We start from the raw sequence: 19,344 nt of genomic DNA, 5'->3' as shown, positions 1-19,344 counted from the left end.
TGCATGGTACTAAGTTCACTATAACCGATTCGTGATTTCAGAATGTGATCGGTAGCCTGAAATACTTGCTCAAGAGAACCTTGTTCTGGTACTGGAGGAGGAAAGACTCTCTTGTGTTCTAGACGTAAATGTCGGTCGGGAAGTCTAATTTTACCTACATACGCTATTCTGGAGGGATTCTCGTCGTCTACCTCTTCAGTATCAGAGTTGTCTTCTTTCTCGGACACTTGTACTGCTTTGCGTTTCTCGTGTAACCTTATTATTTCCTTACGAATTTTCTTGTACATACTCTCTATACTACCTAGTGTCTTGTGTCTTCCCTCGGCTATATGATCACTCCACCTTGTCAGGACTTTCATTTCGGTCGGATCTTTATCTGGATAATCTTGTTCCCTTATTAAACAATTAATCAGAAACTTTAAAAGCATGAGCTGAGTCTCAGCTTTCCTTTGAGACATGGCTTCGCCAATACTTTCTGGGTCTGTTCCTGTACGGATAAAACGATATATTCTGTCTAGATCTTCTTTTATATCCGGTAGGGTGTCCAAATACTCGGTTACCCGTCTTACACGTAATGAATATATGACCATATTATCATCGCCTGGGACTGGATCATAACGGCATTCGGTGAGAGCTCGCTTGATATCTGCAACGGACTGGGGTTTGGGCGTGCGCTGTAACGCACGTTCATGTAGTTCAAGTAACGTTACACGTTTGTGTTGGGGCGGGGTACGAGGAGGACTTCCCCCCGTGGCCCCTAGACTAGAATCGTCGACGGGTATCGTACGGGCTGGGAGAGTAACGGATGTAGCGGGTACTTGTACTGTGGGCTGGACCGGGGGTACCGTAACAGGTGCTGTAACAGGTGCCCCGGTGGCTGGAGGAACAGGAATTACATTATTTACAGGAGCTGGCGGAGCAGGATTTGCATATTCGGGGACTGTGTCGTCCAAGTAGGACGAGAGAAAAATATCAGCTGCGGTCGGTTTGTGACGTAGCTTAATCGGAACTAATGGCGGCGGAAAATTACATGGTGCTTCCGGGGTTGCTTTCGGCAAGCCCTCGGCAAGAAGAGGATACATACCCTTAATAAGGGCATTTCTCTGTCTGTCTGACTGTTCGGCTTTAACTCGTTCACCTATTTCGATTAATTCCCTTTCTTGGGCTCTTTCTGAGGATTCCCTACTTAACTCTGTTTTTCTGATTTCTTTTTCGGTTCTTTTATGAGATTCTTTGCGCCATAACTCGATGGCATCTTTCTGGGACTGTCTGGATTTCTTTTTCCATAATGCTTCTTCTACTCGCATGATGCACTCAGCATCCCATGTACCTGATACAGGCCATCTATATTTCTCTTCTAGATCTTTAGTATACTCGACCCATAAGTCTAGATATAATATGGCACTTATGCCATGCTTATGATACATAAAATGACCTGGACTGTCCCTAGGCGGGACAGGAACTGCTTCTTCGAGCAGACCTTTTCTGGTTTTTAACTGACGTAACTTCGAGAACAGAGGCATGACTTAGACTGGAATCTAGACACAATACAATACACGATAAACACAACAATAATAACTTGAAAAACAAATCACTCATACCACGACACTGAAAACACATGAATTGACATTTAAAATAACAGTTCGGACAGAATATCACCTGGAATACTGAGAACAGAACACATGAATTTCTCGAGAACAGAACAGAACTTACTGGAATGACTAGATGCACTGCTAAAACAGTACGAAACTTACCGGTCTCATAAAGAGACACGTCAGGACCCGCATCCACCTAGGTGGACACTTCGTGTTGGATCTGTGTACCCAAACCCACGGACCAGAGACAAATTAATTGACCCTGTCTAGATACTACCCCAGCAACGGTACTCACCGGGCAGCAAGAACGGAAGGCCTCGGACTGGACTGGACTGCTACGACGACGGACGGACGAACTTCGGACTTCAGTTACAGGTGGGCCTCTGGATACCTCGAATCTTGACTCTTATTTATTGAGCTATCTGTTTATAGAGTATCCTGAAAAATAGAACCGGTAATTAATTATTTATTTACCACATTGGGGGTGAATGTTTGACATTGATCAGCATTCCGTCCATCAATTGTTCTTTTTACACATTTTGATGTTCAAGCCACTGCATGTTTTCTACTTTTATTCTTTTCATTTATATTTCCTATACTTCTTGGGTTGTGTGTGTGTTACTGTAGGTCGGAAAGTGGGTGAATGCAAGAATGAGTCACATGGTGAATGATTGAAGGCATGAGCACAAGGATAAGTGATAGAATGCATATATGATGACTTACAGTTTTCCTAAAGAGGCACTTTCTATTATAAGTCAGATATATTGGCATTTCCAATTCTTGTTTTAAAATCCAGCGCTGGTGAAAGCGTACCCCATTTCCTAAAGGGAACCCGCTGCCTTTCCTTTTCATGCCTCCTCCCTCCCAATGCACTTGTTTCCATTTGTTTTTTAGGTCTCGGGTACACAGCCCATGCGATTTCTCGAAGAGACGTGTTGTGTCTATCTGTGGGCTTACAGGGGTGCCCCTGTCCTACCATTGGTAAACTTCACCATCACTCTCATTTTCTTTGATGCCAATCTCCATGGCATGCAGACGTCAGGCCCTCTTCTTGTGTTTGGCCCTCCCATAGTGCATGGACCAAGTACAAGTCTCCTTACACTTCTCCCAGTTTTCAGAGCTATTTTGTTCCTTGTTTTCAAGCACTCCATAGGAGTACTTTTATTTTTAGGTCGCCTCCCTTGTACACATACAAACATTCACAGAAACCTGTGGTATGGGGAGCACTGTTCACACATACACAATTACGTGCTAAGTTTTTTTCAATTTCCTATCTCTATATCTCTTTCATCAATTTAAAGCATTCTGTACAAAAGCAAATAATGTCTATATAGTATTCACAAGCTGTATTGACAGTCATACAGATCGGACTGAAAACATGAAAAAACAACAACAAAATGAATCCTTTTCAAACAATGCTTTGTATTTCCTTTCTTCAAAATGGTTTTATTCTTCTTTTTCATCAATGAAAATTGGAATTCCTCAAACATCTTATGAAGCCATGTCCCAATGCATTTCGGTATGCACCTTCTTCAGGGGAATATGCTACAAATAACATAAGAGTCTATCACATATGTATCAAAGAAAATATTTGCAGTTTTTATACAACACTTAATTTACATGAACAGAAACCAGAAGATCTTAATAAAATGTGCCAACGTTTCTTGTGTAATAAAACCATGCTCAACAAAGTTCACATGCCACCTGTTAATCAAAAACACGGTGTGCAACCAATACTACCACCACCTCCTGTTCACTGCATGCAACTGTGAACAAACGTGTGTCACAAATAGAACCACGTGTGCTGCCTTATACTTCAAAATATAAGAAGTGCCACAAACGTGCACTCTTACCTTCACTAACAGCTGCACGAAATGAAATGTAATGAAATACCGAACTCTCCTTGTTCTAAGAAATAACGACAGCACCGAAAACCTCATTAAACTATCCCCAAACTCAAAAGTGTAATTAGACTAGTGCAAAACAGCCAGTACTCACTCGGTCCTCTTTCGACCCCACGTCTTATTTCTTTCCAAAATATCCTAATAAACTCTCGTTATTCCTCTGAAATGTAAACACAGGAGGACTCCTTAGTGTTACATTCAATTTTACACGAGTGTTGCTCGAGTAAACATACCAAATATGTCTCACCTCTTGTTTGAAATATACAGCGTGGTTCTGGGGCTCTTCCGTGTAACTTTCCCTGCTCGATCAGAACTGTGTCGAAACCGCCGGTACATGGCGTCTAACGTCATAACGTATTAGACATAGAAAACGGACTACGCACTACCTCATCCTCATCCAAAATGGCGGGTGCATTAATGTTACTCGACATGACTTAAACAAGAACCTCTCTTCCTCAATGTACAAACTAGTGCCTCCTCTACCTAATAAGACATGACAAACGTAATAGGTGCCTATAGTGACCATAGTCCAATATTGCTGGTGAGATTTATTGAGCATAGGTAACATTTGATATTTATAAACAGGTACGTAAAAGATACATAAAAAAATATACAAAATTACAAATAACAGCACTCACATTACAATACTAAATTTACAAAAAGTGAATCATTTCAATCTTGTCATTTAGCCCATAGGGGGTCAGCGTCCTAAGGGACTTAATCCAATATGTCTCTCTTTGCGCCAGCAACTTCACTGTGTCAACATGTGTGTGTACCACCAATCTCTCTAGTACAGTGTATTTCAATTGAGGTATCGTATGACCCCTCTCATGCCAATGTGCTGCCAGACATGATTTCATGTTTTGTGTGCGTATCATGCTCTTATGCTCGGTCATCCGAACCTTCACCTTCCTTGCAGTGCGTCCAACATAAACAAGTCCACATGGACACTTGATCGCATATATTAGACCACTTGAATTACAATCTGATGTGTGTCTCAAGGTTATCTTTTTACCTGTGTGCGGGTGCGCAAAAATGTTTCCTACCAATACATTGCCACAATGACCACAGTTCTGGCACTTCATCATACCTTTCTGACCAAGATCCATTTGTTTCACCTTGCCTCTTTTCAAAATTTCTTTGATATTCCTTGATCTGGAATGAGCGAACAGAGGTTTATCTGGGAATATCTGCCTGAAATCAGGTTCTTGCTCAATAATTTCCCATCTCTTCATGATGCATTTCTTTACTGCCTCTGAGGCTGTAGAAAATTTTAATACATAGACTTCTCTCCTGTTTTTGCTTCTTGCTCTCTTCTCTAGCATAGTGGATCTTGGCATGGTTTTAACTTTGTTTTCAGCTTGATCAAGGACTATGTCCGGGTACCCCCTTGCTGCATACTCTGTGCGCATTCTCTTAATTGTTTCTATCCCTTGGTTCTCATCTGAGCAAATTCTTCTTGCCCTAATGAATTGCGACAATGGAAGGTGTCTCTTTAAAGATTGTGAGTGAAAACTCTCAAAATGTAAGGCATTATTTCTGTCTGTCGCCTTTTTAAATACACTTGTTTCGAGTAAGTTCCCTTTTCTTGTGATCATAATATCAAGATAATTAATCTGTTCTTTATTAATGGTATATGTGAACTTGATGCAGGCATGGCAATTGTTAAGCACTTGGAGTTGTGTTCTTAAGTCATCTTCCGAACCTTTCCACACTATCAGTATATCATCGATGTACCTGAGGTATAGTGCCAGATGCTTTCTCCACTTCTCTTGTTTTAATATGTGCTCATCTTCAAACTTGGACATGAACATATTAGCGTAAGTGGGTGCCCCAGTAAACCCCATAGAGGTCCCTGTCTTTTGTAGAAAAAAAGTGTCCTGCCACTGAAAATATCCATGGTATAGACAGAATTGTAATAATTCAAGAAGAAAAATATTTAGACCTTCCTCATATTCATGTTGCAAAAGCATCCATTCTGCCGCCTCTATGCCTTCTATATGCGGGATTGAGGTGTACAGGGCTGAAACGTCAACCGTGCACAACCATACCTCCTCATTATCAGAAATGGGCACAGTCTTCAATTTACGCAGACAATCGGTGGTGTCTTGCACAAAAGTTGACCATTGTTGCACCAAAGGTTGCATAAAATGATCTAAATACTTTCCTAGTGGTTCATGCAATGACCCACATCCCGCCACAATCGGTCGGAATGGTGGGTCAACCGGATCTTTATGCATCTTAGGCAGCATATAAATATGCGGCCTGCTAGGATACTCCGTGGTTAGATATCTTTTAGTTTGTTCATCAATCCTCCCTAGCTCTATACCTTTTTTCAAAATCTCGGATAAAATCATCTGGAACTCGATTGTAGGATCTGCCTCTAACTGTATGTAGGTGTTGGTGTCTTTCACATGTTGATTTACCTTCAGATGATAATAGGTAGAATTGAGCACCACTAGTGCTCCGCCTTTATCTGCAGAGACTATAGTGAGTGCCTCATTTGTTGCAAGTTCGTTCAAAGCCATAGTTTCTTGTCTAGTCAAATTTCTTTTTGTTTTGTGATGGTAATTTAGCTCACCAAGATCTTTTTTTACCAGAGTCTCAAACAAATCCAAAGCTTTATGCGTAATTGGTGACATGAATGTACTTTTCGGTTTAAATGTTCTTATCCCTGAAGTGTCTGCTGTGTGTTCTGGAACATCCGTGGTTATTTGGTTAAAGAACCACCTGAGTCTCAGTTTTCTCATAAATTTAAAAAACGAGACTTCAGTCTCAAGGTCATTACTTTGATATGTGGGCACAAAGGACATGCCCTTATTCAGTACCGCTATTTGTGTGGAAGTTAGTACAGTGTCTGAAATGTTCATAATTAATTCCTCTTCGGATTGCGTCTTACTACGTCTTGTTTTTTTGCCTTGTCCCCTCCTTGTCCATTTTCTTTGTTTTGTGTGTATTGTGTTTGTGCGTCCGGTGGATGATTGGAACTGCGGCCCCCTTCTAAAAAAGGCTGCCTACTTTGATTGCTAGATGTGCCTTCTGCACATGCTCCTCCACCTACTGTCTCCACTGCGGGACGTGTCGGTAAGACATCTTGTTCAGTGGCCAAGCTCTCTTCTGAAGTATTCTCAGTTGGTTTTCTAAATACTCTTCTCTGCGCATATTTATCGGCCCAACTGTACACCTCATCCAACTTATAATCTAAGGTGTCACGCTTAAATTTTCTCAATTTTCTTTCGTGAACTTCCTTCGTGTGCTCATCTAGTTTGTCATTAATTTCCTTCAAAGTCTTATCCATGTCCTCAGCAGACATACGAGTGGACAATTCAGTCTTCATATCCTCAATCTCTACCTCTAACTCCTTCAAAACATTAGACAATTCTTCGACTATAAGAAGTACTAAATCAAGTGAACATTTGTTCAATATCGCAAACCATCTTGCAAGAAATGGTTTATTAAATTTAAACATCATTGGTCGTAATGAGATGCGTAGTCCCCTAGGAATACGCTTAACCCTATGGTACTGTATCAAAGTAGTGGCATGAAGCCTCTGGTTGATTTCTTTCCGTAACGTATATTGCAGTTGTTTGATAAGTTGTGCTGTAGTACCTGGCTTTGTTTTTAGGTCCCTGGTTTCTTTAACAAGGGTGTAAATATTCTCGGCTTCCTCAGCTGTGTACCCTTTAACATCTGCCTGATTCTTAGTTAACTGAGCTATTTCATCAAAATCCATCTCTGTATGTGGGTGCTAGTCACACGGAAGAGCCCCAGAACCACGCTGTATATTTCAAACAAGAGGTGAGACATATTTGGTATGTTTACTCGAGCAACACTCGTGTAAAATTGAATGTAACACTAAGGAGTCCTCCTGTGTTTACATTTCAGAGGAATAACGAGAGTTTATTAGGATATTTTGGAAAGAAATAAGACGTGGGGTCGAAAGAGTACCGAGTGAGTACTGGCTGTTTTGCACTAGTCTAATTACACTTTTGAGTTTGGGGATAGTTTAATGAGGTTTTCGGTGCTGTCGTTATTTCTTAGAACAAGGAGAGTTCGGTATTTCATTACATTTCATTTCGTGCAGCTGTTAGTGAAGGTAAGAGTGCACGTTTGTGGCACTTCTTATATTTTGAAGTATAAGGCAGCACACGTGGTTCTATTTGTGACACACGTTTGTTCACAGTTGCATGCAGTGAACAGGAGGTGGTGGTAGTATTGGTTGCACACCGTGTTTTTGATTAACAGGTGGCATGTGAACTTTGTTGAGCATGGTTTTATTACACAAGAAACGTTGGCACATTTTATTAAGATCTTCTGGTTTCTGTTCATGTAAATTAAGTGTTGTATAAAAACTGCAAATATTTTCTTTGATACATATGTGATAGACTCTTATGTTATTTGTAGCATATTCCCCTGAAGAAGGTGCATACCGAAATGCATTGGGACATGGCTTCATAAGATGTTTGAGGAATTCCAATTTTCATTGATGAAAAAGAAGAATAAAACCATTTTGAAGAAAGGAAATACAAAGCATTGTTTGAAAAGGATTCATTTTGTTGTTGTTTTTTCATGTTTTCAGTCCGATCTGTATGACTGTCAATACAGCTTGTGAATACTATATAGACATTATTTGCTTTTGTACAGAATGCTTTAAATTGATGAAAGAGATATAGAGATAGGAAATTGAAAAAAACTTAGCACGTAATTGTGTATGTGTGAACAGTGCTCCCCATACCACAGGTTTCTGTGAATTTTTGTAATTTGGACCAACTTGGCTAGGGGCTAGTCAAGATATGGGTTAGCACCATATACTATATTTAGATAAAATTTAGATTAAGTTGATAAATACAGGAGTGCTTGTCGCATAAAATTGTTTGAACACATACAAACATACCATCAAAATGCATGCAGGTGTACATAAAAACATGTTTTTCTCAAAAAGTTGTTAAAACACAAAAATCACTTGTTTCTTGTTTTTTGCATGATTTAATGGTATTAAAGCGCTTGCTCTGTCCCCATCTTGCCATAGTGCTAACACTAGCTGATCGTATTGGAGCGCTTTAAGTGCATTTAAGTTACATTACGCAATGACACATTCATGGTCGTGGGCAAGGGGAAGTGTAAGTGATTTGCCCAGAGTCACAAATTGTGCAGCCGACCCCAAGATTCAAACCTGGTTCCCTAGTTCCCCTGTCGGCAGCTCTGGCAGTTACACCACATCCTCACTTCACTTCAAAGCTCAACTGTTTCTCACATTGACTTCCATATTTGTTTGGCGAGACCCTACCAACACCGAACAGGCATGTGCAAAGCCAATATATCCCTGCAATGCCCGAGCTATTGGCCTTGCCAATGTGAAAGTCTTATGGCCATGCTGTTTAGTGACACATCTGCTGTTCATTATGGTTGAAAGTGACTGAAAAAACCAAATTGATGCAGCCAGAACAGGCAACGTCATAGTGTTTTTGTGTTAGGTGCGGCAGGACAATAAACTCAACATGGGGCAAAGAGACTCGGTGTCGGCTCAACATCCTGTGATTCTGGGCTTTCAGTAACTTTCAGCCATGCCGAACAGCAGATGTGCTGCTAGCTTTTAGGTCTCGCCTATTATATCCCGCACGGATAAATAGGCGAGATTATAGTAAGCGGGAAAGAAAAGTCTACCTAGCCTGCGGATCGCGTACAGTTCATGTGAGCTAGGCGCGTGCACAGAGCCAGCCACATTACACACCACCATTTGTCTGTGCCTCGGCATCAGACTTCAAAAGCTGCTGCTCCCTCGCCCCCCCCCCCCCCCCCCCCCCGCCGGCACATCGGACACCACCATTTGTCTGGTCCTTGGCATCAGACTTCAAAGGAATGCGCTCCCGCTCTTCCGCCCCCGCGCCACAGCAATGGCAAGAGCTTTTTTTTCTGCATCCACTTCGCGGGGAAGCTGTGTTTTGTTCGGTGTTCTCTGCACTTTCTCGTTTTTTTTCTGTATGAAAGTGAAAGCCAACCATGCTTGTTTACAGTAGCCTTGCTTCTCAAATGTTGTTGATGTGTTGCCATCTCTCTAGAGACACTCAGCTTGAAAACACTCGACTTGCTAGCTGCAACGCTACATCCGCTATGCTTTGCCTCTAGACACGTTGATCCCTCGCAGACTGTGCTGACTCTGCCCCTCCTGATTCTGAAACTGACCAACGCAGTCAAAATGTAGTCTCTTCTCTCTGTCTTATGATATCTGCCCTGCCGCCATTTACTTCGGACCCTCACCCACACACCTCCTCACCCTCACACACCCTCTCACCCTCACACACCCTCACACACCCTCACTCACCCTCACACCCGCACCCACCCTCACACACCCTCACTCACCCTCACACCCTCACACCCCCTCACCCTCACACCCCCTCACCCTCACACCCTCACCCCCTCACCCTCACACACCTCCTCACCCTCACACCCCCTCACTCACACACCCCATCACCCTCACACCCCCTCATCCTCACCCTCACACACCCTCACACACCCTCACCCACACACACCCTCACTCACCCTCACACACCCTCTCACTCTCACACACCCTCTCACCCGCACACACCCTCTCACCCCCTCTCACCCTCACACACCCTCACATCCCCTCACCCTCACATCCCCTCACCCTCACAGATCTTTTGACTGGGTGTGAGTGTTTGATTGATTCAGATGCTCTGTCCATCACCACCCCCTTTTGTACCACCTTTGGCCGCCATAAATGTGGCAGGGTATGCTCAGACGTGAGTCCCTTGCTCACTTTGCCACTGGATTCAAGCAAGCCGGGCTGAAGACGGCTGGAATGCCAGAAACCGGTCCTCGGAAGATTGTTTCCGGTCCAGGGAAGACATGGCTTGGCAGTTCAGGCTGGACTGTTCCCATGAGGCACAGGGTCAGACTGATTTGCATATAGCCATGTCTGAACTGGGGTGGCAGAGTGGGCTAAAGAACGGTGATGGATTAAACCCAGATCTTTTGACTGGGTGTGAGTGTTTGATTGATTCAGATGCTCCGTCCATCACCACCCCCTTTTGTACCGCTTTTGGCCGCCATAAGTGTGGCAGGGTATGCTCAGACGTGAGTCCCTTGCTCACTTTGCCACTGGATTCAAGCAAGCCGGGCTGAAGACGTCTGGAATGCCAGAAACCGGTCCTCGGAAGCTTGTTTCCGGTCCAGGGAAGACATGGCTTGGCAGTTCGGGCTGGACTGTTCCCATGAGTCACAGGGTCAGACTGATTTGCATATAGCCCTGTCTGAACTGGGGTGGCAGAGTGGGCTAAAGAACAGTGATGGATTAAACCCAGATCTTTTGACTGGGTGTGAGTGTTTGATTGATTCAGATGCTCCGACCATCACCACCCCCTTTTGTACTGCTTTTGGCCGCCATAAGTGTGGCAGGGTATGCGCAGACGTGAGTCCCTTGCTCACTTTGCCACTGGATTCAAGCAAGCCGGGCTGAAGACGGCTGGAATGCCAGAAACCGGTCCTCGGAAGCTTGTTTCCGGTCCAGGGAAGACATGGCTTGGCAGTTTGGGCTGGACTGTTCCCATGAGGCACAGGGTCAGACTGATTTGCATATAGCCATGTCTGAACTGGGGTGGCAGAGTGGGCTAAAGAACGGTGATGGATTAAACCCAGATCTTTTGACTGGGTGTGAGTGTTTGATTGATTCAGATGCTCCGTCCATCACCACCCCCTTTTGTACCGCTTTTGGCCGCCATAAGTGTGGCAGGGTATGCTCAGACGTGAGTCCCTTGCTCACTTTGCCACTGGATTCAAGCAAGCCGCGCTGAAGACGGCTGGAATGCCAGAAACCGGTCCTCGGAAGCTTGTTTCCGGTCCAGGGAAGACATGGCTTTGCAGTTCGGGCTGGACTGTTCCCATGAGGCACAGGGTCAGACTGATTTGCATATAGCCATGTCTGAACAGGGGTGGCAGAGTGGGCTAAAGAACGGTGATGGATTAAACCCAGAACCTATGACTGGGTGTGAGTGTTTGATTGATTCAGATGCTCCGTCCATCACCACCCCCTTTTGTACCGCTTTTGGCCGCCATAAGTGTGGCAGGGTATGCTCAGACGTGAGTCTCTTGCTCGTTTTGCCACTGGATTCAAGCAAGCAGGGCTGAAGACGGCTGGAATACCAGAAACCGGTCCTCTGAAGCTTGTTTCCGGTCCAGGGAAGACATGGCTTGGCAGTTCGGGCTGGACTGTTCCCATGAGGCACAGGGTCAGACTGATTTGCATATAGCTATGTCTGAACTGGGGTGGCAGAGTGGGCTAAAGAACAGTGATGGATTAAACCCAGATCTTTTGACTGTGTGTGAGTTTTTGATTGATTCAGATGCTTCGTCCATCACCACCCCCTTTTGTACCGCTTTTGGCCGCCATAAGTGTGGCAGGGTATGCTCAGACGTGAGTCCCTTGCTCACTTTGCCACTGGATTCAAGCAAGCCAGGCTGAAGACGGCTGGAATGCCAGAAACCGGCCCTCGGAAGCTTTTTTCCGGTCCAGGGAAGACATGGCTTGGCAGTTCGGGCTGGACTGTTCCGATGAAGCACAGGGTCAGACTGATTTGCATATAGCCATGTCTGAACGGGGGTGGCAGAGTGGGCTAAAGAACGGTGATGGATTAAACCCAGATCTTTTGATTGGGTGTGAGTGTTTGATTGATTCAGATGCTCCGTCCATCACCACCCCCTTTTGTACCGCTTTTGGCCGCCATAAGTGTGGCAGGGTATGCTCAGACGTGAGTCCCTTGCTCACTTTGCCACTGGATTCAAGCAAGCCGGGCTGAAGTCGGCTGGAATGCCAGACACCGGTCCTCGGAAGCTTGTTTCCAGTCCAGGGAAGACATGGCTTGGCAGTTCGGGCTGGACTGTTCCCATGAGGCACAGGGTCAGACTGACTTGCATATAGCCATGTCTGAACTGGGGTGGCAGAGTGGGCTAAAGAACGGTGATGGATTAAACCCAGATCTTTTGACTGGGTGTGAGTGTTTGATTGATTCAGATGCTCCGTCCATCACCACCCCCTTTTGTACTGCTTTTGGCCGCCATAAGTGTCGCAGGGTATGCTCAGACGTGAGTCCCTTGCTCACTTTGCCACTGGATTCAAGCAAGCCGGGCTGAAGACGGCTGGAATGCCAGAAACCGGTCCTCGGAAGCTTGTTTCCGGTCCAGGGAAGACATGGCTTTGCAGTTCGGGCTGGACTGTTCCCATGAGGCACAGGGTCAGACTGATATGCATATAGCCATGTCTGAACTGGGGTGGCAGAGTGGGCTAAAGAACGGTGATGGATTAAACCCAGATCTTTTGACTGGGTGTGAGTGTTTGATTGATTCAGATGCTCCATCCATCACCACCCCCTTTTGTACCGCTTTTGGCCGTCATAAGTGTGGCAGGGTATGCTCAGACGTGAGTCCCTTGCTCACTTTGCCACTGGATTCAAGCAAGCCGGGCTGAAGACGGCTGGAATCCCTGAAACCGGTCCTCGGAAGCTTGTTCCCGGTCCAGGGAAGACATGGCTTGGCAGTTCGGGCTGGACTGTTCCCATGAGGCACAGGGTCAGACTGATTTGCATATAGCCATTTCTGAACTGGGGTGGCAGAGTGGGCTAAAGAACGGTGATGGATTAAACCCAGATCTTTTGACTGGGTGTGAGTGTTTGATTGATTCAGATGCTCCGTCCATCACCACCCCCTTTTGTACCGCTTTTGGCCGCCATAAGTGTGGTAGGGTATGCTCAGACGTGAGTCCCTTGCTCACTTTGCCACTGGATTCAAGCAAGCCGGGCTGAAGACGGCTGGAATGCCAGAAACCGGTCCTCGGAAGCTTGTTTCCGGTCCAGGGAAGACATGGCTTGGCAGTTTGGGCTGGACTGTTCCCATGAGGCACAGGGTCAGACTGATTTGCATATAGCCATGTCTGAACAGGGGTGGCAGAGTGGGCTAAAGAACAGTGATGGATTAAACCCAGATCTTTTGACTGGGTGTGAGTGTTTGATTGATTCAGATGCTCCGTCCATCACCACCCCCTTTTGTACCGCTTTTGGCCGCCATAAGTGTGGCAGGGTATGCTCAGACGTGAGTCCCTTGCTCACTTTGCCACTGGATTCAAGCAAGCCGGGCTGAAGACGGCTGGAATGCCAGAAACCAGTCCTCAGAAGCTTGTTTCCGGTCCAGGGAAGACATGGCTTGGCAGTTCGTGCTGGACTGTTCCCATGAGGCACAGGGTCAGACTGATTTGCATTTAGCCATGTCTGAACTGGGGTGGCAGAGTGGGCTAAAGAACGGTGATGGATTAAACCCAGATCTTTTGACTGGGTATGAGTGTTTGATTGATTCAGATGCTCCGTCCATCACCAGCCCCTTTTGTACCGCTTTTGGCCGCCATAATTGTGGCAGGGTATGCTCAGACGTGAGTCCCTTGCTCACTTTGCCACTGGATTCAAGCAAGCCGGGCTGAAGACGGCTGGAATGCCAGAAACCGGTCCTCGGAAGCTTGTTTCCGGTCCAGGGAAGACATGGCTTGGCAGTTCGTGCTGGACTGTTCCCATGAGGCACAGGGTCAGACTGATTTGCATTTAGCCATGTCTGAACTGGGGTGGCAGAGTGGGCTAAAGAACGGTGATAGATTAAACCCAGATCTTTTGACTGGGTGTGAGTGTTTGATTGATTCAGATGCTCCGTCCATCACCACCCCCTTTTGTACCGCTTTTGGCCGCCATAAGTGTGGCAGGGTATGCTCAGACGTGAGTCCCTTGCTCACTTTGCCACTGGATTCAAGCAAGCCGGGCAGAAGACGGCTGGAATGCCAGAAACCGGTCCTCGGAAGCTTGTTTCCGGTCCAGGGAAGACATGGCTTGGCAGTTCGGGCTGGACTGTTCCCATGAGGCACAGGGTCAGACTGATTTGCATATAGCCATGTCTGAACTGGGGTGGCAGAGTGGGCTAAAGAACGGTGATGGATTAAACCCAGATCTTTTGACTGGGTGTGAGTGTTTGATTGATTCAGATGCTCCGTCCATCACCACCCCCTTTTGTACCCCTCCTGATTCTGAAACTGACCAACGCAGTCACCACGTAGTCTCTTCTCTCTGTCTTATGATGTCTGCCCTGCCACCATTTACTCCGGACCCTCACCCACACACCTCCTCACCCTCACACACCCTCTCACCCTCACACACCCTCACACACCCTCACTCACCCTCACACCCTCACCCACCCTCACACACCCTCACTCACTCTCACACCCCCACACCCCCTCACCCTCACACCCCCATACCCTCACACCCCCTCACCCTCGCCCCCTCACCCTCACACACCTCCTCACCCTCACACCCCCTCACTCACACACCCCATCACGCTCACACCCCCTCATCCTCACCCTCACACACCCTCACACACCCTCACCCTCACACACCCTCACACACCCTCACTCACCCTCACACACCCTCTCACTCTCACACACCCTCTCACCCGCACACACCCTCTCACCCCCTCACCCTCACACACCCTCACATCCCCTCACCCTCACATCCCCTCACCCTCACATCCCCTCACCCTCACATCCCCACACCCTCACCCTCACACCCCTTCACCCTCACATCCCCTCGCCCTCACACCCCCTCACCCTCACTCACCCTCTCACCTACCCTCCCACCCTCACCGACCCTCTCACCCTCACACATCCTTTCACCCTCACACACCCTCTCACTCTCACACTCACACACCCTCTCACCCATCCTCACCCTCACCCCCCCTCACCCTCACACACCATCACACCCTCACCCTCACACACCCCCTCACCCCCACACCCCTCACCCTCACCCCCTCACACCCCCACACCCCCTCACACCCCCACAGACCCTCACCCTCACACCTTCACCCTCACACACCCCCTCGCACCCACTCACTCTCACACCACTCACCCTCACACCCCTTCACCCTCACACCCCTTCACACCCCCTCACCCTCTTACACCCTCACATCCCCACATCCTCACACACCCTCATACACCCTCTCACCCGCACACACCCTCTTACCCTCACACCATCACACACCCTCTCACCCACACCACCCTCACCCTCACACCCCCTCACACCCTCACCCTCACACACCCTCTCACCCTCACACACCCTCTTACCCTCAGACCATCACACACCCTCTCACCCACACACCCACTCACCCTCACACCCTCACCCTCACACCCCCTCACCCTCACACCCCCTCACACCCTCCCCCTCACACACCCTCTTACCCTCACACACCCTCACCCTCACCCACCCTCCCCCTCACACCCCCTCACCCTCATCCTCAAACACCATCACCCTCACACCCCCTCACCCTCACACACCATCACGACCATCACCCTCACCCTGTCACCCTCACCCTCCCTCACCCTCACACCCTCACCCCCTCACCCTCACACCACCTCACCCTCACAACACCACACCCTCACCCTCACAACCCCATGCCCTCACCCTCCCTCACACCCCTCACCCTCACACCCCCACACCCTTGCACCCCCCTCACTGTCACATCCCCTCACCCTCACACCCCTCACCCTCACACCCCTCACCCTCACACCCTCACACACCCTCACACTCCCTCACTCTCACACACCCTCACCCCATCACCCTCACCCCGTCACCCTCACCCTCTGTCACTCTCACACCCTCTCACCCTCACACCCTCACACCCTCACCCTCACACCCTCACCCCCTCACACCCGACACCCTCACAACCCCACACACTCCCCTTCACACCCCCTCACCCTCACACCCCCTCACCCTCACACCCCCACACCCTCGCACCCCTCACCCTCACACACCCCCTCACCCTCACACCCCCTCACTCCCCCTCCCCCTCACACCCCTCCCCCTCACACCCCCTCCCCCTCACACCCTCTCACCCTCACACTCCCTCACACACCCTCACCCTCACAGCCCCTCACCCTCTCATCCTCACACTCCCACACCCCATCACCCTCACACCCCCTCACCCTCACACTCCCTCACACTCCCTCACACCCCCTCACCCTTACAGCCCCTCACCCTCTCATCCTCACACTCCCACACCCCATCACCTTCACACCCCCTCACCCTCACACACCCTCTCCTTCACACCCTCACCCTCACACACCCTCACTCACCCTCACAAACCCTCACTCACCCTCACACGCTCTCACCCCCCTTCACCCACAGACCCTCTCACCCTCACTCACCCTCACACCCCCTCACCCTCACACCCCCTCACACACCCTCACCCCTCTCACCCACACACACCATCACTCACCCTCACACCCTCACCCTCACACACCCTCACGCCCCCTCACCCTCATACCCTCACACACCCTCACCCTCACACCCCCTCACCCTCACACCCCCTCACCCTCAGCCTCACCCACCCTCACTCACACACCTCCTCAGCCTTACACCCCCTCACCCTCACACCCCCTTACCCTCACCCCCCCCACCCTCACTCACCCTCACATACACTCACACACCCTCGCCAGCATAGCATAACACAATATAGCATAGCATAACAAAACAAAGCATAGGACAGCCAAACAAAACATAGCATAACAAAACAAAACATAGCATAGCAAAATACAACAAAGTATAACATAGCATAACAAAACACAACAAAACATAGCATATCATAACAAAACATAGCATAACAAAACAAAGCATTGCATAAAATAACAAAGCATAGCAAAACAAAACATAGCATAGTAGAACAAAACATAGCATAGCATAACTAAACACAACAAAACATAGCATAACATAACAAAACATAGCATAACATAACATAAAACAAAGCATAGCATAACAAAACATAGCAAAACACAACAAAACATAGCATAGCATAACAAAACACAACAAAACATAGCATACATAACAAAACATAGCATTGCAAAGCATAGCAAAACATAGCATAGCATAACAAAACACAACAAAACATAGCATAGCATAACAAAACAGACCATCTTGCCTCCAAAGCGAGTGGTCGCTCACCTCGCTCCCTCCTTCACGCATCACTGGTGGTATCGTAGCGCCGATCTCTGCCTCTGCATTCCCGCTAGCACGCACCTTCGCTATATCATTTCCACAGCGCGTTGATTGTGTGCATAACCTGCTGGGCATTACCTGTAATAGTATTTTCTTTTCGCTGTGCATTACATGTAATTGTTGTGGCTGGGCATTACTCGAGACTGAATCATTATTTGCATAGCGCTTTGTCTCCCTCCGCGCTTGAACCCGCTCCCACTGTGACAGTTCCTGTTACTTATTTGCCCTCATAGCGCCCCATTGCTCCTTGTTTGTTGTTGTTGCTGCGGCCATTTTACTAGTTGACCAGAGCCCTCCCTCCACCTGGCTCACACCTCCCAGCTGCCCCTCCCACCCACGAGAGCTACAGGTCGTCCTCAAACACACAGAGAGCTGTGACCATCTTGCCTCCAAAGCGAGTGGTCGCTCACCTCGCTCCCTCCTTCACGCATCACTGGTGGTATCGTAGCGCCGATCTCTGCCTCTGCATTCCCGCTAGTGCGCACCTTCGCTATATCATTTCCACGGCGCGTTGATTGTGTGCATAACCTGCTGGGCATTACCTGTAATAGTATTTTCTTTTCGCTGTGCATTACATGTAATTGTTGTGGCTGGGCATTACTCGAGACTGAATCATTATTTGCATAGCGATTTGTCTCCGCGCTTGAACCTGCTCCCACTGTGACAGTTCCTGTTACTTATTTGCCCTCATAGCGCCCCATTGCTCCTTGTTTGTTGTTGTTGCTGCGGCCATTTTACTAGTTGACCAGAGCCCTCCCTCCACCTCGCTCACGCCTCCCAGCTGCTCCTCCCACGCTCCGCCCCCCTCCACTCTCCATTTATGTCAGATGTCCCAACGCGCAGCGTCCACGCGCTGCGGACGCGCCGAAGGTGCGCCAAAGGTAAGCCCGTCTGCGCCCGTCCGCGCCTGGACCGCGCCCAGCGCCCGTCCCCCTGCTCCATGCCGCTCCCAACCCCCCAGAGTAACTTATGATGCCGCTACTCTCCTCGCCCTCAACGCCGGACGCACCCCACTCTGCTGCGAAGCTACCCCAGGACGTACCCACGGCCCATTCTCCTGCCTCTCCTGTAAGTTCAACTGCTCCAGGACCCTCACCAAACACACCTCCTCCACACACAGCTCCGAACCCAACGTCTTGAATTGCATCCTACTGAACACCCGCTCGGTCCACAAACATGCAACCGAACTCTGGTACCTAATCGACACTGCGTCACCTGACATCGCCTTCCTCACTGAAACATGGATGAATGCATCTTCTGCCCCCGACATCGCCATAGCCATACCGGACACTTACAAGATCATTCGAAAAGACCGCACCGATCAAACTGGAGGGGGCATCGCCATCGTCCATAGAAACACCATCAAAATTACATCCAGCTCTGACGACAATCTTGCAACCGCCGAACACCTCCACTTTCAGATCCACACCGACCCCAGGACCACACTTAGAGGAACCCTCATTTACAGGCCCCCAGGCACCCGATCTCAATTCAGCGACGACATCACTGACTTCGTCAGCCCGCACGCCCTCGCCTCCGAGAACTACATTCTTCTAGGAGACCTCAACTACCACCTTGAAAACATACTCGACAGCAACACCACCACCCTTCTGGACAACCTGTCTAATCTCGGACTCAAACAACTTGTTGACACCCCCACTCACATAGCCGGTCACACGCTCGACCCTATCTTCACCTCCAGCAAGCACATCTCCTTCGATCACACTACAGCTCTCCACTGGACGGATCACAGCT

Source organism: Lissotriton helveticus, chromosome 12 (genome assembly GCF_964261635.1).
Source record: "Lissotriton helveticus chromosome 12, aLisHel1.1, whole genome shotgun sequence".
NCBI classification, from domain to species: Eukaryota; Metazoa; Chordata; class Amphibia; order Caudata; family Salamandridae; genus Lissotriton; species Lissotriton helveticus.
This window is presented reverse-complemented; position numbering follows the sequence as displayed.